This window comes from Phoca vitulina, unplaced genomic scaffold (genome assembly GCF_004348235.1).
Source record: "Phoca vitulina isolate PV1807 unplaced genomic scaffold, GSC_HSeal_1.0 scaffold24, whole genome shotgun sequence".
In the NCBI taxonomy this organism is placed as follows: domain Eukaryota; kingdom Metazoa; phylum Chordata; class Mammalia; order Carnivora; family Phocidae; genus Phoca; species Phoca vitulina.
In genome coordinates, this window is record NW_022589727.1 from 4,719,347 (window position 1) to 4,740,777 (window position 21,431).

Genomic DNA, 21,431 nt, shown 5'->3' on the forward strand with positions numbered 1-21,431 from the left:
CAGGAAAGAAGAAGGGATGGGAAAGTTTCTACAATATATATAATTTCTCACCCTGGGTGGCAGATATATGTGTGTGTTCACTTCCCAGTAATTCATTAGTCAATACATTTACAATTTGAGTATTTAGATGTTTTACTTGAACAACTGTTTCTTAATCACCCCATACCATGCAATTTCATAGACACATTTTGAGTACCATTTCCTGTGCCAGAGACAGGGCTACATGCTATGGATGCAGAAATCAGTACAACACATCTTAGTTTGAAGAGCCTAGAGCCTAAACACTAGGGCAGACAATTGTTTTAGATTTTTCAGTTGTAAAACTACAATAATAGTGGCAAACCTATTTGTAATCAGGGAAACCAAGTATATTCTCGGCTGATTATATATATTTTATCTTCAATATTCCAGAGAATAAGGTCAGAAAGAAAAGGGAAACTCTCTCTTGCCATTTAATCATTGGTTATATCAAATCCTTCATACATGCTTGTAATGAAGGCTGAAGCAGTATTTCCCCAACCACTGCAACTTTGCTCTATGAGTTCATGAATGGTAGGAATGAAGAGGGTGGTTTGTCTTGTGTAGTAATCTCCACTGCACTCAAAATAAAGCCATCACTACGAAAACTACATATTTCACATTGAATCAGCTATCAAGGCAGTTGAAAACGTGTATTTGGTTATTTTCCACTGACAGTTGAGTGAGTAGGACAGGGACTCTAATACAAATGTACACAGAATGTAGCTCCTTCCCTGTACATTTAAATGAAGTGAATCCCAGACAGAGTCAGTGACCTGACAGAGGTTCTACAGCTAGTCAGACTGAGCTGAGACTCAGCTCTTTACCACCTTTCTGTAGTCTTGGGCTCTCTCTCCTTCATTCTGCTAAAAGCCAGACAGAAAAAAATTGATTAAACAAGGTGTGTAGTGGAATTAAATTACTTCTGAAGTCTTACATTCCTGTATTTTTAGGAATTCAGTAGACAAGGAGCAATGGTAGTATCTCATTCATCAGAAGGAAAGATACCCTCAGGTCAGCATCCAACCATACGTTTAACCTTTGTCTATTAAATTCAAAGTGTTTCGGTAGTAGTAGGAGGGAATCCAAAAGCGACTAAGAAAATGTCCTCTTCTCATGGGCAGAATTCTGGTGAAGCCACCAATGCTCCTCTCGCTAGGCACTGTCATTTTTGCCGCATTTTCATTTGCTAAGCTCCCTTCTTCTAGGCCCTTCTCTTTCCCTTCAATCCTTCATCCTCTTTAATTGTGGTTATTTTTTTCTCTCCAATTACATTGCATTCTCAAGTCCTCCAAGCTTGCTTTCTTCTGTTTAGAATGAAAAAGCCAGAGTCTGTTTCTTTTTCATGATTGGCTGCTAAGGTAATTAAAAAAATGAATGTCCAAGAGAATTGCATATTTGGTTGCACATACGGAATAATTCTCTCAGACATTTTCAAAAGGAAAGCACTTAAAATGTACTGTTTAAAAATCATCCCCTAACTCTTTCTTGTCTTTTAAATTTTCCCTGCATTTTTCTACCAAAACACTTAAAAGCTTCTCATTGTCTCCTCTTAGAAGATCGAGAGAAATAAAAGTATATTCATGTGCTATCTCCGTTTCTACCTTAACCTTTCTTTTTTATTTGATTTGATTTTTTCGTAGGGATCTATGGTTACTACCTGTGTTTTCCTTCCCCCATCCCAGCTCAGCCGCCTGTGTGGTATGGCTAAACTGCCTGCCTCAGTGGAGGGGCAGCCCCTTGCAGATAGGCAGCAGTAGAAGAGCCACATACGTGGGATGAATTAAGATTTATGCCGATTATTAAAAAAAATAATGTTGATTTGTTATTTTTTCCTCTGGATACGTGGGCCTTATAGGGCGAAGGAGAATAATGAGGAGGATGGCAGACATAAAGCTAAACTTGTGTGTTCCCTTTAGGCCTTGTTTCTAGGCCTCCAGAGTTGTCTTCCATTTGCCCCAAAGAAAGCATTTCCTGTGACTCAGAGTGCCTGGTTGTGACTAATAGCAGGAAATGCCTCTGAAGGAGAAACTGGAGTCCTCTGATCTTATTCCAGGCTCTTCTAACCTGCTGCTGAAAATCCAAATAAGCCCTTTGATTTGCAGTGTTCTCATCTGTTGAATGGGGTGCCTATCATTATCTTCTTTGCCCAGACTCACCATGAGGATTCATGTGAAATAGAATGAAAATACCTCGAAATGTATAAAGGATATGCATGTTTCAAATGTCACTGGTATCAGTGTAGTTATTAACATTGTCATTAACGTACAAGTGCTAGTAGTAGCCGGAGTCACGTTCACCTATAAAACAGTACAACTGAGCATCAGGAAAATCAGGCATGAAAATGAATGCCTCTTTAATCAGTGCAGTTCTGAGGTCTCAAGGCAGTGGCAGGTGGAGTTCAGGGTTCTCAGTTAAGCACAATGCCTGACAAACTCCTTTGGGGTGTTGTGTGGAGCCCAGTCTATGCCAGGCAAAGCGGACCTTAAATTTGTCTCCTGCTTGGTCCTCCCAGGAGCGGAATGGCAACAGAAAACCACTTCTCACTCTCCTGGGCAGGGGAAAGTAGAGGTTTTCATAACTATTTTCCAGGCCAACTACGAATCTGCCTATTGAGTTTATGTTTCAGTGATGATGATTGTTTTTTTCTATACTTTAAGCTATAATCAAATGGCTTAAAAATTTTTTTTTGGTCTCCATATGTGGATAGTGGTTCACTCAACATAGGAAGTCTCCCCAAATATTTATCAAATGCTTTTCCATGGTCTTCTGTTTATCTTTATTCTCTTCGATTTACTGATTATCAGGGGTAGGCCTTGGCATTCTCAATTCTGACCCAAATTCAGGCTATCGAGAAGATTTTATCTGAGTTTCAGAAGCAATAATTAGGTAGCTAGCAATGAGGTTTTCTTCCTGAGACACTTTATTCTCATAACAACTCTAGTACATGTTGAAGAGGGAAGAAAACACAAATAGGCATGAGGTCTTATACCCAAGAGGTCCCGGAGTGATGACAGACCTCGTCCCAGTCCCAAGTGCCATATTTATAGTAGTTCTGGTGCAGTCACTCACTAGACAGCTATTTTGTTCTGTAACTTCATGTCATTTAACCAGAACACCTTTTCAAGGTATCTTGGCATCGAAACTGATAACCGGAATGCTGTTTGATTGGCATAAAAATAGAGCAAATAGAATTGGATGAATTTCAGAAATATTTCTCTTTCTTGGGTGGTGCTAAATAAGCCTTGACAAATTTCTGTTATTAAATTAAATGCATTTTCAATCAACAAAACTTATTTGCCTTTTCAAGATCAGTTAAGACCTAAAAACAGAGATTATAGTTTTCCTCAGCCTGACCCCAGTTAGCCTCATTGGATTGGGGAGAGAACTTATTCCTATTTCCTTAAAATTTTATTTAAAAAATTTCCTGAGGGTAGACACATAGGTTGTTTCCAGATCTGACTGTATTCATTCATTTTCTGGTGCATTACATTGATTCTGATGTACTTCAATTTCAGAGGGTTCCCTTTCCCTGATTTTGTACTCACTTTCTCATCATGGAGTGCATTTCTAAGATCTCTGATCCTCTCTGTATCTAATAAACTTGTGTGAAAAATAAACAGAAAAAGATCAGCTTTATTTTACTATTCATAGTCATAGACATCCATTTTTTTTTCCTAATAAAAAGTTAGCTACTATTTGATGGACCTGCTTCCTCCAGGATTAATCCATTCGTTTTATCATCCTTGATAGTGAGAGTTACCAAGGAGAGCTTAATTCTATTGCAATGATAGAATTTAAGGAGCCTGAAAGTTCCAGAATGAATATATATGGTATTCCACACGGAAATTTTATTCTATTAGACAAAGTGTGTAGTCTTCCAATATACCTCCGATATCACTTTTGATTCAGAATCCCACCTCATATATAGAAGGACTCGTCCTTTTTCTCTAACATCTGAAGCATTAAAGCAATGATGTCAAAAAGGAAGAAGAAATATTGGAGAATGAGGGGGAAAAATGTCTCGAGGAGATAATTTAATTTTTAACCACAACAATAATTCTTTTCAAAATTACCTAGCTAAATGCCTTATTTAAATAAAATTTCTTCTTGAAAAAAGTTTGAGATTTTTAAATGATGTGCCATGTATAATAACATCCTTAGGGGGAAATATTAGCATTTAGAGGGAATAACAATTAAAAAGAAAACAAAAACCTCTATTTGAGATATTAAAAAAAGAGTCCTAATACTTCAGAAATGACACAACTTATTCTCGTGATATATTTCTGACTCCCCCTATTTAAAACCTGTAATAACTTAAGTTCTCCAAAGTGGCAGAGCAGCCACTCCCAGTTAAATTGAAGTGGCCCACTAACATTTTCAATCCATAATAATAGGAGTTGCATGCCAATCATCCCTCCATTTCTTCAAGAGACTATCATACTCGTTGGCACATAGTAGGCATATAATATGTATTGGTTGAATTTCATTGAAAAGTTTTTGAATCACAAAGATCATCTCAATATAGTCAAAGACTCACCAAGACAGGAAAACTAAAATCAATTTCTAGATATGACACATTTTCAGGTGAAATTTTTATTCACTTAAAAACAGTTTTGATTCTCAATGAAAAGAGGATTATTATCAGTTATTTCTCAGGCAGACTAAAATCCAAAACATCCAAAGCATCTGCTTAGGTAGGTGAAACAACATTCCCTGTATTGAAAGTCTACGTAGTTATTTGCTTGTTTTTCAGCTTGTTTTTAACCATATTTTCTGAAGCATGCCTTCTACTTCAAGAAGGCAACCATCAATTTATCATTATGGAAATCCTCTCTAACACACAACTCATTCATATGTGTGTGTGTGTGTTTATATACACACACACACACATATATATTTGTATAACGTGTTAAATAGATAATCAAGATTATAAATTGGAAGTGGGCTCTTAGAAGGAAATACTTTAACTCTGAGGGAAACCTTAGAGGTTTCCTTGGGTCCCCAGATTTTGTGACATCTTTTTTGGTTAAACATAAACATTCAAGCCTATCCTACCCTTAGGCTCACTAGTTCTAGGAGATAACATAATAAGTAACCTCGGGATAAATGTATTATTACTACATGTGATAGAACCAACTATGAATTCAGTTCTTGGTCATCTACATATATAGTAGATGTGTGTAAAATGAAACAATTACCTTGTAGTATTAAAAGCTGAAACTAATATCTTTTCTAACAATATTGTAATTTTATGTTTTGTTAGGAATTTTCATCCAATATTGACTGAAAAGATCAATAGACTATCTCAGCATATTATGCTGTGCATTTATTTACTGTTTCCACAGATGCAATAAAATTAAATTATAGTACTTCATCAGCCTATACTATCCTGTACCTAATTTACTTACAGTGTAATTTCCAACAATATCTGGTGGGTTCTATGAACACTGTGAAGACAATGCCCTAACACGTGAGAGAGGTGGGAGTCAGCAGGAAAGGAGGAATAAGAGCTTCTGCAGTATGTAGCAGAGCTATGTGGCCTCAATTTAATATGCTTATTCCAACCACCTTCTTCATCCGGTTCCTTTTCTTATATTTGATACTCAGTGTCACTGGTATCAAGGCTTCTGAAATTCTCAGTACAAATACTACCGTTGTAACTATCAATATTAGATAATAAGACAAATAATGCAGGGTGTCTTTGGAAGGGCTTCTTAAAACACAGAGGATATTACTTGCCTAGAAATTATGACTGGAGCCCAAAGTTTTCCCTTTGTGTGCAGTAATTTATTGGTATAGAAGAGTTTGGAATATATTGGTGCAGATGCATTCATTAATTGATTTATGCATCAGACCACTAATTCAACAAATATTCATTTAATATTTTCCATTCACCTAAGAGTATGTTTGGTTTTGGGGATAAACATGATATTGTGGCTAGAAAAATGATATTAACAGCTATATTACAATAGCAGTAATAATGAACTTAATAGAGGAAAATGCATCTTCATCTGCCTAAGAGAGTAAACCTCATAAAGTATGTGATATGTGTTGGGTTTTGATAAAAGGCGAGGAATATTTCAGGAGGAAAAGCGGGGAAAGTATATTCCAGGGAGAGGAAGATGCAAGTACAAAGATCACATAGGTATGAGAGAGTGTCACCCTCAGAACTCCAAGTACTTAGGTACTGTTGGAGCCTGGCACATAGTACATGCTCAATAAAACATGCCAGGGTTGTCTTTATGGGCGTACTGCAAGGGATGGGAAGCTGGAGAAAGACCTAAGCTGGTTGGTTCAGTGACAGCCCTTTCGTCAATGTGATTGCCTCCCATTTTAAAAGGAGGACTGAAATTACTCCTTTCTATTTAATTTTAAGACCATAATAAGGTCAAGGTGACTTGAAAAAGAATTATTTAACTCTAGTTTAGTTTCTATAAAGGAATCCACAGAATTAGATTCAGATTCATTCGCCCCCCTCCCCTTCCTCCTTCTGTCCTTCCCCTCACCCTCTCTCCTTGTCCTGCCCTCCCTCCTGCCCCGCCCCCTCCCTAGCTCTCACTCTCACTCTCTTCCTTTTCATACTTTTTATTGTGTGGATACAACCCAAATCTGGGATTCTTGCTTTTGACTTCACATTATGTAGAAAGAGCTAAGAGGCATTTATAAAATCCTGAGACAACATGCCAGCTTTCTAGAGGGGGTGGTCAGGGCAAGGCAGAGAATTGCACTTTCTTTACAATAGAAATTAACAGACTCATCATCCCAACAGACTTCCAAAATATTTCCCCCCTTGGTTTTTATCTTATTTTTTTTAAAGATTTTATTTATTTATTTGACAGACAGAGACAGTGAGAGAGGGAACACAAGCAGGGGGTGTGGGAGAAGCAGGCTTCCTGCTGAGCGGGGAGCCCGATGCGGGGCTCGATCCCAGGACCCTGGGACCATGACCTGAGCTGAAGGCAGACTCTTAACGACTGAGCCACCCAGGCTCCCCGCCCCCTCAAACTGCCTTGGGTTTTATCTGATGCTTTAAATCCCTCTCTAGTGTCCAGGTTCCCAAACATCACTCGCTGACTGCACTCATCTTACTCCAGCTGTCTCTCCACCACTTCTGCTCCTTGGCCTGTAATCACCGTCACCGTCACACCTGCCTGTGCCCTCCACCCACCAAGGGCCCCCACGGGTCTGTGCATCCCAGCTGTAGCCACAGCTTCTGCCTCTAGTCCCGCCTCTAGGCAGCCTGGGTCCCAAAGTCCACTATTTGGGTCATTCTCTTGCCAGTCACCTTCACGTCCTTCTCCTCTCACCTTTCCCTCCCAACCAATGCTGTAAAACCTCAGTGCTGCTTAATGTGACCCTTCCGCACTCCTTGTCAGGACTTTAGAGCTCTTGGAGAAAAAGCTGTACCTGTGATGACTGATGCCACTATAAATTCAGTATCTCTAACCTAAGCTAGAACGCTCTCCATTTCAGATATTTAAAATCTCTTCAAGTGATTTCTGTCCTTTCTTTTCCTCCTCTTCATTTCTTTTTAAATACAGATTTTATGTAGGTATCTATGCTTACAATTGAAACTGTGGCAGTTAAAAATTCACAAGCTTGCCCGTGAGCTTTTTATATATAACCAGAAAAAGTTTTGGCCTTCGCTTCCACATTGTTCTGCTGTGCTTTATCCAAATGTATCTTTAGGAACCAGCTGCTGTCCTGATTCACACGAATTCGCTCACCCACAATTTTACTTGGAAGACCCAAGTCTTGAAGAATTGCATCATGGAACATTTTGTCTTTTCTTTTTTCTTTTTATGTCTTTTACATATGAGGTAGAATTCTTCCCTGAGCAATAGTGACAACGTGCTTCCCACTTAACGCTTCTCCAATTCATGTACTAGCTGCATTTGGATCTTCTGGAAAGATTTCACATGAGGAATGGAAACAGGATTGTAACATCTCTCTGACCACTACTAACTTTAATTTTCTTGGCTGCTGGGATAGTTAGCTCTCTTAGCTGAACTCTGGAATTTACTTCCAAGTCCAGGAGAATCTGAGAAATTCCAGACACAACTCATCTGGCTTTTTGCCAAGGCTTCAAAATCACTGGACTTGAATTAAACGTGAACTTCTGGCTGAGCACTCTGGGAAGAGGTCGAAGTCTTAGGAGAACTCAGTCTCTCTCACTGATAGAGGGAAGAATCACTCGGGAATACCCTGCAGTCCCCTCAACTTGCAAAGCTTTGTCTTGAATTCATACTTTGGTATTTGCCATGTCCTCTCCCTAAACTGCTCTTTTCTTCTACTTTCATTTCCTCTCTTCTGAGCCTTTCTCCTGATGAATCCTATTTTTATGTAAAGTAACAAGCTCTTTTTCCCCTGAACTCACATTTCCATTTCATGTCCACCAGGCAAGTTATCTAAATTTAATGTTTTATGTTCAAAAAACTTTTATTGATCACTCTCTCATACTTATTTGCAAACAGTAAGTAAATAAGTAAATAAATAAATAGTATTTTAATGTACCTTAAAAAATAATTTCATAGGTTCTAAGTGACCATAGGTTATAAGTGTTAAAAAGTTTTTCTGGACCGAGTTATCATTATAATTATCCATTATAGTATACAACTGGTCAAAATGATATAAATACTGTTACATTTTGATAAATATTTCAAATGGAAAAAGTAAAATTTATTGGAACTAATTTCTTAACGACATAAAAGGGCTCTTGCTTTTAACTTTAAATTCATGCAGCTAGTTATGAATATTAATCATGTCTAGAATGAGGCAGAATTCACCAAAAATTCTTTCCGGTTTTAAAGATTAAGCATGATAAATCTTGTTCTTGTATATATGGAGATTTGAATGGAAAGACTTTTGTTAAACAAGTGTCTTTCAGCTCTTTGACTTCCTTATGAATTATACGCAAATAAACAATAACAACAACAACAACACACACACACACACACACACACACACACACACACAGTGACCTGGCATGTCTGAGGCAGGATACAAGGGCCTCAAGCCCTATCCTTTCCCAAATTTGACAAAGGTTTGGATGTGTATTGGGTTTTTTTTTGTTGTTGTTGTTTATTTTGTTCTGATATTAAGGTAACCAAAATAAAGAAGATACAGTTTTATACAAAAAAATTATCTTTAATATTCTATATGCCATGGATTCAGTTAGCCCTCCTTCAATTTTGTTGAAAGCAACCATTGAAAACATCTGATTTGTAAAAGGATTTCTTAGTCAACAGAATCTTTCACTTTCTTGGGCCAGAAACCATCATTTTGAATTGTTCCTTTGTTTGATGTCCTAGACGTAGGTTCTGCTACCTGAAAGTGATATGCCCTAGTAAGCCTTTTTTAGAGACTGGCTGCTGAGAGGAGGTAGGCAGAAGAGGAAAACCAGGGAGGAAGATCAGTTTCAGAGCAGATGACATATAAGCTGCTGAGAGTCTAGAAGTTGTTATCTCAAACACTCTCTGAACCATTATACCCTTAGGAAGAACATCAACCCAGAGAAGTGGGAGAATCCTAGTAGAAAGACTGTTGTTGTCCATATACCCTAGTCTGCCTCCATAGTTCCCTTTGTCAATCTATTATGATAAACAATCATTTATCATAATTACTTTATGTTTGCGTCTTCACCAAAAGTTACGTTCCTTAAGGAAAGTGCCCGTGTTTTTCACTTCACTTTGCCAAGTATGGCACATAGGAAGTGTTTAATTAATGTTTTTAGGATGAATGTAATGAAAGAGTGAATAAAAAAAATTACCAAGAAACTAACCTACTTGGTTTACTTCCTGCTTTGTGCCTTCCTTAAATAAAAATTCCTTCTGGATAAAAAATCTTATTAATTGTCTAACTTCATTATAAATTAGTTACTTCTTTACTTGCTGAGAGCAGCTGGTGAGCTTAAAACAAAGACAAAGGAGACAATGGGACCTATATGGGGGAAACCGTGCAAAGAGGAAGATGAAAGATATAGCAAATGTTATACTTGGGCCTTAAACACACCCTGTAGTTGGGGGAAGTCTAATGGCTAAGGGATTATTAGCACTTTAGGATAATGGAGTCAGAGAAACAGGAAACCTTGAATTCAGTATTTCTGAGGTGTGGCAGAAAGATAGGAAGCCCCAATGAAAAGGTTAAAAAAAAAAAAAAGATACTTATGCACAAATTGAAGGCAGCTTCGTATCTGAAACTGCAAATTCACTGCAGTAAAATCCATCCCTTTCCCTGCCTGAGTTTATTCTTTTCAAGGTGAGTTTATTCTCATATAGCTCCAAGGCTGATCTCGGGCTGATAAGGTCTTGGTTGGATTTCCATTCCAGGAGAATGGAGTAGAGGACCTTGTAAAATTAACGTTCCTCTGCTGCTCTGAAGATAAGTGCTTGGCTGACCCCAGAAGTGCAAAGCTGACTATAAAGTTCACCTTCTTTCCATATCCCAATGTTGAAAGAAGGCTGAAATGGTGAATAATTCATCTGGCTGTGATAAGCAATGTGGCCTTGTTGGTAAGGGCTTTGTGATACTATCACCATCCATTCTCTGCATGGAAACCTATCAAAGGGTCTTACTTTATGTCTATTCCACTTAGAAAGTAAACAAAAGAAACTAACAGAAGTCAAAGTGCAAAGGTTCAATGAGAGTTACTTGGGTCGTTTTTTAAAGTCTGATATTATTTCATTTGGAATATTTATTATATCTCACATGCAAGTCTCTCTGTATGGAATTTCCTTATTTCCATCAGTTAGGGAGTCAGTTAAAATACCATGATTTATTGTGGGTAGGGAAACCTACCATCAGGAAGCCTTTCCACACAGGTACATTGACCTTCAGTATACAAGAAATTTTGAAATTTCAGTTTCCAAAATTTCTTCAATCTCGTTTGTAGGAGTCCCCCCTTTTCTTTCAGGAGTATATGTGCCCTTGTTCCTATCATCATTAAGAAACTTAGAGCAATTTATCAGAAAATTAAAAACTATAACTAATCAAAATATCTATCCTCCCCCCTACCCGCAAGCAACATATTTGGACCAAAGGGAATCAGGAAAGACTAGGTACATCCAGGGGAGTGAATTTAGTTGTTATTGCAATAAATGAAAGATAGCCTAGAAACTGATATATGAGTTACCTCTTCAAAAACCATTTATATTTAACAGGAATTAAAGCCATAAATTAAACTAAGAAAAGAATTCTGATATTTAAATTTCCGCATTTAAATAGGAACATTATTTGTGTTTTAGAAGGATTTTATAGTGAACATAAAAATAATCAATACATTTTTACTATCAGTTGATAAAGCTGGACTTTCTGGATCATTCATCCATTCACATGACAGGTATTATGAGTCCAGTTTGTGCAAAGCACCATGAGAATAAAGATAAATAAGACATGTTCCCTGTCCATAGGTCAGGGGCACAAGCAAGGGATTGAAATTAAAAAAATATGGTGGTGTAATGTGGTGGTGTACAAAGATAATTGAGGAATACTGGGATATTTAGACCAACCTGGATATGCCAAGAAAAGCTTTACTAAAGTTGTTACATATAAATGTGTATAAGTAATAGGTAGGTAGAAATGCATTCCAAACAAAAATAACATTCTGTTTTAAGACAATGAGGAGCAATATATTATAGGAAGTACGCATTTCATCTTTGTAGATGTGCAAAGTTAAAAAAAGAAGTCAGGTTAGTCAGGTAGGTGGAATATATGACTAATATGCTGTACACATAATTGAATTTTAATTTGTAGGTAACAGGAAGCCGTGGGGACCATGAGCAGAAATGTGGCCTGGGTACTCACCCCCATCCCTTTCAGGTAATCCTTGCTCTATATAATGAGTATTTATAGGGTTTCCCTTCCTTTAGCCTTTCTGTGTCCTTTCTGGGCTCATCTCAGAATTTACCAAGGAAGTCCTTGGAATGTATACAAATGTATTCATTTTGTATTTGAATAAGCCCACCAGTATGATTGTGTGGAACACACAGGATTCCTTGAGTTCATGATAGAACTTTATAGATACAAAAAGAGTTCTTATGGATATTTAAGAAATGGAGCAAAAATAATTTTTCTAAGTAGGAAAACAGTCACAAAGAAGAGAATGGAAATGCACCAAATTTAAGCCTGGTTATTTCATAGTTTTGAAAAACATAATTATAGATAATAACTTTTCTGATTTTTGTGTTCTTCCTGAATCAGAGTCCCTCTCTTAGTTAATATATTTTAATAAAAGTCTATAAATATTTAGAAACATTGACCAAAATTCTTAAAGGATAACTTACAGCTATGCCATTCTGAATCCATTTGGTGCTCTTAAAAAGATTTCTTGTCCATCTCCTGGCTTGTGTCTACAAGTCTTTCCCGTCTATGTGAACTCACCTTTGAATGTTTCTATCTTATTTTTGCCACTCATAAGTACCATTCCTCTGACTTCTACCTGGTCTTAACTGTCGCCCTATCTTCCCTGCTATCCCACCATTATTGTTCATTTCCACCTCTGAGTCTCTTCCTTTCTATCTACCCCATAGTGTGAATCCTTCTTTCCTTGAAAGCCATTAAGAGTTAATCATTTCAGAGGTACAGGCATCTAATTTAAATCTTAAGGTGTCTGGAAATATCCCAATAATTATAATCTCATCTTTTTTAGTGGTTTAGAAAAGTATTGCTTTATGATTCCCTGACTGGAATGCTTATATCACTAAGAACAGGTTATAGAAAACAACAACAACTCAAACTGACTTAAACAATAAAGAGGATTTATGGTCCCCTACATATAAAGGCCATAAGGCTGGCTTCAGAATTTGTTTGATTCAGTAGCTAAAGATGCCAAGGAGCCAGTTTCTTCTAGTCCTGTTGGTCTGTCTTCTGTAATGTCAGGTTCATTTCCATAATGGCGGACTGGCTGTAGTCATTTCAAACTTTTGTATCTCTACACCAAACTGTCTAGCAGAGGGCATGACTAGCTTTGAAACACAATTGGTCTTTTGCTAGAGCCATAGATCTTGTCTCATCAGAGTACTTGAGTCCAAAGATCTTTGTCTCCCAAGCAAAAGGTTTCAAAGTCCTGCCCATCTCTGAGGCCCTTACTTTAAGAGCATCTGTATCATGCACGGCCTTTGCTGTTAGGTAATTCACAATGACAGATTCAATGGAGAGATGCTGGTAAGTTGTTCTTGCCCTCAGGCTGCATCTTCTAAGGAGTTCATCTGTCATCTTTGTAGTCATAGAATACCAATAGGAAATGCTTGGAAAGGTCTTTGTATTAAGCTTGGATGGTGCCATATTATGTTAGGTCATTTACGGCCTGACTTCTTTTTTTTTTTTTTAAAGATTTTTTTATTTATTTGACAGAGAGAGACACAGCGAGAGAGGGAACACAAGCAGGGGGAGTGGGAGAGGGAGAAGCAGGCTTCCCGCCGAGCGGGGAGCCCGATGCGGGGCTTGATCCCAGGACCCTGGGATCATGACCTGAGCCGAAGGCAGACGCTTAACAACTGAGCCACCCAGGCGCCCCGGGCCTGACTTCTTTACGCAGATCTTAGCTGGAAGAAGAGAATTGGGCTTTTCTAGTCCTTCTGGACATCAGATGTCTAGACTTTGAGCCATTTGGTTCAGTCTGCAGGCAGAGAAGTTTGCTGATCATTTCCTACTCACCACATTGATGATGGAGGGGGTTCCCCTCCCTAAATAGTAAGATGGCAGAACACATGACAGTAGACAGATGAAATTGACAGTAGTTTATTAGTCACATATGCCCACAGTTTGGGAGAGGAGGACACTGCCTGCCACGCAAGGCCACACAGGGGTTGCAATTGAGAGCAGAGAGAATCATAAGGGTCTGTGGGAGGCAGGCTTTGTAATAACAAGAGGGTGAGGTGCCCCCTGGTACCCTAGCCCTGGGAGGATGTGATGGGCTTCACTGGATAATTTTGAGGGCTGGCAGGGAGGTGAAACCCATTAGACTGAGGACTGTGTGGGGTGCAGCTGGCCCACCTGAGAGTGCAAGTAGCTTAGTGGGAAGCCTTTCCCACTGAGTGGGGGGCATATCTGACTAGGGCAGAGGAGCTCATATTTAGGCCTTAGGGACCCTGCTAGGATCAAAGATGTCAAGGCAGCTTTTGAAATTTTAGATCTTACAATACAAGAGGTTTTCTGTTAACAATGATGTATTTTCCTTTTTTACTGCTTTCAACAGGGCCAGTATCCGGCTAAGCTTGTACCTTTGTTTCTTTCTGAAGCTAGCAAGTATTCCAATATACTGCTTCTTTTTCCTAGGCTAGGGCTGTGCTTGATAAATACATGGTCTAACTTTCAATATACAAAAGTTGAGGTTCAAATACCATTTTACTATGAAATAATAAGTATTTCAAATTTTCCAGCCTGGAATATTGAGGCCTTCTCTCTCCTATACCATATATTCTGTGGTTAGCAGGTTTGATGTTTTGGGGCTGGAAATTTGCAATATTTTATATTTTACGTTTAAAAAAATTTTTTTAAAAGACTTTATTTCTTTATTTTAGAGAGACAGAGAGAGAGAAAGAGTGAGAGAGAGAGAGAGAACGGGGGAGGAGCAGAGGGAGAGGGACAAGCAGACTCCTGCTGAGTGCAGAGCTGATGGGGGGTGGAAAATGGGGGGCTTGATCCCATGACCCTGAGATCACGACCTGAGCTGAAATCAAGAGTCAGACACTTAACCAACTGAGACACCCAGGCACCCCTCAAACTGTTACTTTTTTGTTGTTGTTGTTGAGCTTCTTGGTTTCAAGGAACAGAAATCAACTCTAACAAATTTATGCAGAAAAGATACGAGTAACTTATAGAATCAAAGGGAATGCTGGAAAACCATGTTCACAAAAGTTGGCAAAAACTAAGGTAGTCTAGACAGTAACCCTGTAGGCATGTAATGGCACAGGAAGAGTTTTGATCTTGATCCTGTTGGACTCCCCATGCCGCCAGTGCAGTGACAGGCCCACTAATAATGGGACTTGTGCTAAACTCTCAACTCTGCTGTTGTCACCAGACTCCTGAAGCCATCATTGTAAAAATTTTCCAGTTGTCAAAGCCTTTTCTCTTGGGATTTATTGGTGCATGTGCAAAGAGAATAAACCCTAAGTGTGTAGCTCAATGAATTTTTTCAAATATATTTGCCTTGTAACTAGGACTCGTATCAAGATGAAGATTCTCAGCACATTAGAAACCTCCTTCAATACTCACTCTTTCTTCATTATGATTTTGCTTTCCATTTTTATTGCCCTAGATTAGCTTTTGTTTTTCCTGTTCTTGAACTTCATATAAACGAGATCATACGTATGCACTCTTCTGTGTTTGGCTTATTTTTACTAATATTATTTTTGAGATTTGAACATGTTGTATGTATCATTTGTTAGTCATTTTTTCCTTGCTTTATATTATTTCATTATATTAATACATCCCACGATATTCATTCTTCTATTGATGCCCCTTTGTTCTGCTACCCCAGTTTCTGTTTTTAATTATTCTGAATGGAACTGCTATGGACTTTATTTACATGTCTTTTGGCATGCATTTACACTTATTTCTGTTGAGTATATAGCTTGAAGTAAATTTCTGGATCACGGGTTATACAGATGTTTAGTGCTATTGATAACTACCAATAGTTTTCAAAAATTATTGTACCGATTTGTACCTATCAGTCTGTATGAGTGCTCCGGGTGCTCTAGATCCTTTTCAAAACTTGATATTGTCAGATTTTTTTTTTTTTTAATAACCATTGTGTTAAGTGTGTACTAGTATCTCGTTTTAGTTTTAATTTGCATTTCTCTGATGGGTTATGATGTGTAACACTTTTTCATATACTTTTGTAAAATTTTTATTTGTGTCTGTTGCCTAATTTCATTGCATTGTCTTTCTTCTTTTGATTCACAGGAGTTTTAAAACACATTTTGTATAGTAGTCTTTTGACAGATATAGGCAGTACAAGTGTCTTCTCCTATTGTGCATTTTTAATCTCTTAAGAATTTTTTTAATCACTAGACATTTTTAAATTTAGTGTGGTTCAACTTATCAACTTTATTCTTGTGTTGGGTTCTTTGGTGTAAAGCTTAAAAAAATGAATTTGCTTACCACAAGGTCAGGAAGATATTATCCAATATTACTGTATTGTTTTTATTATCTTTTAGCTTGCTATCAGTGATCTATTTGGAATTTAGTTTTGTAAAGGCTGTAAGCAAGGGGATCTAGGTTGATTGTTTTCATATGCAGATATCCAGTTGATCCTGTAATATTTGTAGAAATAAACAAGCAAAGACTATTCAGAGGTTGCTATAGCAAGTGAGTGAGTCAGCCACCTCACTTACATTTGGCAGGGACTCAAAGGCAGGCAGAAGAGAGGCAAAGCTTTATAGTGGAAAAAGGGGAAGGACTGAAGCCTTGATTAGAAGTTATCAGTATGGAGAAGCTGGAGACAAGAAAACAAGAAATGGTGATCAGTTAGAAGAGCATATCTGGCTTTCTCCAGTTGTTCCTAAGTTGGAAGCAGAGGCCAACTTTGGGAAGCTGTCAGTTATTGATCAAGTTCTGGCCATTTTGGGCCCATTACCGCAGTGTTGTGGTTTGACTTCCTGGACATTTTGCTGCAGAGGGTGGTTTGATTTCCAGGCTGGTTGCTTTTTAGGTTGTGGGTTAGAGTTCTATTTTTATATATAGTTTGATCATTGTTCAGTTTGCATATTCAATCTCTTATATTTTTTAAAATGTCATCCAATTCTCTGCATTCCAGTAGCATCTATAAAATAAATTAAGTGACTCTATGCATGTGCTTCTGGAGTCTTTACTGTGTTCCATTAGGCTATGTGATTCTCTTTGAACTAATACCAGACTACCTTAATAATTCTTGATATCTGGTTAGTGAACATTCTCCAGCTTTTTTCCCCTCAAGATTGTCTTTTGTATTCTTGATATTTTGCATTTTCACATGAAATTTAGAAATTGTTTGTTGATTTTCCCGAAAACAACCTGCTGGAAACATGAACAGCATGGCTTTAATTAAAGCTCAATTATGAGACACAATATTTTTACAATATTGAGTCTACCAGTCCAATATGGTATATCCTTCCTATCATTCAGTTCTTCACTTATTTTCTTAGTAATGGTTTATTTTTATTCCTAGGTACTTGATGATTTTGGTGTATTGTAAATACTATCTTAAAAATATGTTCTTTCCTAATTGCTCAATTTACTCATTACATCTAATAGTTTATCTGTAGGATAGATAGATAGATGATAGATAGATAGATAGATACCTGCTTATCTTCTCAGGTACTGGTTAGGTGTGATAAAATCCTTATGTTTGTGTTGCATTTGTCTGTTCTCCTTTTAGTTCTGTAAATTTTCTGCTTTTGATATTCTGAAGTGGGCTTCTGCTTCTCCTCAAGATATAGGAAGCTTTAAAAAAAATCACTCCTATCCTAATAATGAATAAAATCCAGATAAACTACAAAATTATATTTTTTCTGAAGCTCATCAGAGTCGTGAGGTGGCACATAACCTAATAATATAAAATATTAAGAGAAAGAAGTCTCTCCACATATAGGTGGGACGTGTGATCTATCCCACTTAACGGCACAGTATGAGGGAGGGAGGGCTCCTTGCAGGCTACAAAACAAGCAGATAAGAACCAGCTAAAAAGTTAAAGAACTTTTAGTGGCCAAGTATGGCTTAGCAAGTCAGTGTTAAGTATTACTGGGGGTGCCTGAACAAAAGAAAATCCACAATCACTTGCAAGATCTTTCCCAGGGGTTCCCACCATAGGCTCAGGAGCAAGCCTGGTGCAGAGCCCAGTATTGAGTTAAGTCCCAACGGCGGTGCAGGAACTAGTGGTGGTGCTGAGGAGAGGGACATGAAATATCTGCGGGCTTCCAGACCTTGCTTTCCCGGGAGGGGAAGCTTCAGGCCCACCCATAAGCAAGGGACAGAAAAGTCCCTAGTTCCGGGAGCACACACAGGAGTGCCACTGGTAGACAGGTCATAGAAAACTCTCCATCCCAGAGGCACAGGTAAGACGCTGCTCCTGTTATTATGGCTGGTGTGCTGTCGCTGGTGCAGGGGTAGGGAGAAGAGGGGCAGCAGCACACAAGACTCACCAGGTTCAAAGCAGTTTGGCTGCCAGGGAGGTGAGGCAGGTAGGCTGTAAAAGTCCTATCCCAAAGTGGGTGCGTAGGGCCTTCCTAAAACCCAAGCGGGATCAGAATGACCCAGAAGCCCCTTGATAGGTCAGCAGCCAGCCAGCATCTAGACCAGGGGTCCGATGGAGTATGCAGATGTGTGGTGAGGGTTGCACGATGGGAGGCATTTTCACCAAGATTCCCTCATACATATTGGGAGACTGAGCGTCCAAAAAAGAGATCTTCATTGACTATAAAGCTGTTTCCATCTTTTTTTTTTTTTTAATCTGGAAAATGCCAGCACTAGCGTGTTTCCCTTCTGAAGTCTTCTGCTTTATCTACCGCAAGAAGACTGTCTTCCTTTTGCACTCTGGTGGATGGACCTCCCTTGCAGCTCTGTTATCTTTGAGCTGGTTCTGATAATTGCATCTCAAAGGCAGGTACTGCACATCTTTTATCTTTTAACAACTTTCTATAGTAACTAGCATATATTGTTATTATTTGTCATCTATTTTTCAGTGTATATATGAACAAGCAAATCCATGGTTGTTTAACTCTTGGCAATTTTCTTAATGTTTCTCAGTTTCAGATTTACAAATGTGTAATACCCATAACCCTATTTTTTAATATTCCAGGTAATAATAGTTCTCATATTCCTGTGGGTCTTCATTCCAGCATGTGGAGTCCTGATTTTAAGTCTCTTCTCCCCAACCCAGTGTCTCTGTTTGACCACTGTGAATCCTCCGAGGTCCTGAGAGAACTAGTGTGTTAATCTGGATTTCCCAGTGTCCAACCTGACACCTTCTTTCGTCAGGGGTGAGTAGGTATTTAGTACAGAACTGCCTAAGCAAATCAGATGTGGTCAGTGCTTCCCTGGATAAAAACTAAAACAATAAAACTCACCAATTCTTTAAAAACCCATAGCACTCATTTTTTCACATGTAGCATTGGTACCTAAGCTCATGTAGAGCTGTTTAGCCAGATTAAAATCTAAATTTCATAAGCTTTAATCTAGGTGAGAGTGCAGTTAGGAAAAAAAGTCACATCACAAAATAATATTTTCTCACAAGGGTCTATATTCCAGAACGGACTGTCCCAGGGATTCCTTATCAAGACAACAGAGTTGTCCCTGGGTGTGTGAAGGTAGATGAGTTTGAGAATGCTGTGCATTTAGCTGTGGGTGTGTGTGTTTAGGGGTGTATGTTTCTCTTCCTCCTTGGTTAAAACAGAAATTCCCTTAGGGTTCATGTGAAGCCGATCGCAGTTTGATTCATAAAGAAAAATATATGACATGCTACTTAAAAAAACACATCTTAGTAAAAAAATTATATTCATCAGAAAGTATTTATGAATCCATTCCATCCCCCACAGTATAGGCCTTTTACTCTCCTGGGATAGTTGGGTTGAGTATAATAAGAAATTTGCATTTGTTTCTATTTATTGTCCTGATGCTGCTTCCAGTGCTAGAGTAGCTCCAGTGCTGGAGTCCTCTGCTCTTTAGGAAGACTAACAAGCAAAACATTAAGCAAAGAGACTTCCATTGCCAACTGCTTTGCATCACTGATCCTTCCCTTTGAGATAGAACATCCACATAATTATTCCTTTCAGTCTGCATTTTCAACTCTGCACCCAGCCTTTGCCTTTTCCAGAAACCCTCCCATGAAGGACTTATGCAGGACTGTTCGGGTTATGTCTCTCAAAATCTTAACTCTCCATCATTCTACTTTGTCTTTGTCCTTAACATCTGACACTATGATGCTATCTTAGGCTTAAAAACAAAACAAAACAAACAAAAAAACAAAAACAAAACAAAACAAAACTGAAGACTGGAGCAGGCAACCCATTGCTCATTAAGTAAATCCAAAACATACTCTCGATGGCAGTTCTACAAATAGAATGATTGCAGTTGTTCCCCCCAACCTCTTTCAGACCAAAGCTTTTACATTATTCAGTTTCCTTTGCATATCACTCTTTTTATTTTATTTTATTTTATTTTTTTGGTTTCTGTGTATGACTTTGAAGATCTATACTTCTTCCAACATTCAAGGTCTTTGGGCCTCTTACCTGTTCACAAAGCTATGCTATTGGAATTAATATTAACCATCAAAGCTTGCTGAATTCCATTGACAATAGTCATTGTGTAGTTAGCTTTGTTTAAATGCTTATTGCCCTCTTTGTCTTTTGGTTTTCAGTGGCCTTCTATCTGTGTGACCAAAGAAGCTATCTGATTAAAAACCTAACTGTTCTTCAATGGTGAAATTTTATATCCCCAGAAAAGCAGAACCAGGATCACCTGTTTATTTATTTTTTTTAAAGACCATAGAGGATTGAGCAATGTGTTATCTGTGATGTAACAAAATACAGAATTAAAAGTAATGCATTACTTTCCAAATAGAATAATTCATTTAAGAAACGACAGTCAGGAAAGTTTGTGGCCCTGGATGGATATGTCAGACTGGTGATACTTCAAAAGATTTCAGATTCCCGAGTAGATGGGGAAAAGGAGACAGGACATTACCATCAGGCACTAATTCACTTTCTCACTCATTCATTCACACCCTTACACATTCAGTTTTGTTTAAATATATCCTGAGAACTCAGAGTAGAAGACATTTTACTAAGTACTAGGGGACTCCCAATTTTTCAAGGACGAAGAAAGAGAAGAACATAAGGAAAATAGAAGAAAGAAAAGGAAAAACATAGGATGCAAATTAACAACTACTGAATGAATCTACATTACTGCTTTTGCTAATATTTTTAATAAGCTACTTTGTGCAACACATGACTCTTCGTGCTTCTAAATCATTAGGTCATTTAATAAAAATAACTCCATTAAATAGTTATTATTATCACCATAATAAGAAGGTGAAATTGAATGCCATAGAGGTTACATGACTAGAATTGACAGTCAGGATTTTAACCCTGGCTTCTTAGTGCAGAAGGACACCTCTCATGTCACACAAATAAACAACAGACAACAATGACACCTTCTTTGCACAAGGCAATTGAGATTTATTCCTTTACACTGGTTTTGCTACTTACTCAGTATGGCTGAGGGCACTTGATGTTTGGGAATTGTAGTAGGAGAGGAGAAGGGTCACTAGGAAAATAAGTGGCTTATACATAAGTTTTGCCAGCTCCCTAATTTTGACCAGAGTCATTATGATAAAATGGCCTCTTCTCATTTCCTTTGCTCTCTACCTTTGGATCTCCCTCAGACTATAGTTGGTGAGTCATCTCTTCTCCAACCCACTCATATATTCAACAGAC

The 21,431-nt window shown here is 38.1% G+C and overlaps 1 pseudogene; it reads right to left on the bottom strand.

The window, feature by feature from the left end:
- Positions 1-7,604: 7,604 nt before the first annotated feature.
- Positions 7,605-13,233, bottom strand: LOC116642730 (annotated as a pseudogene).
- Between the last annotated feature and the right edge of the window lie 8,198 nt (positions 13,234-21,431).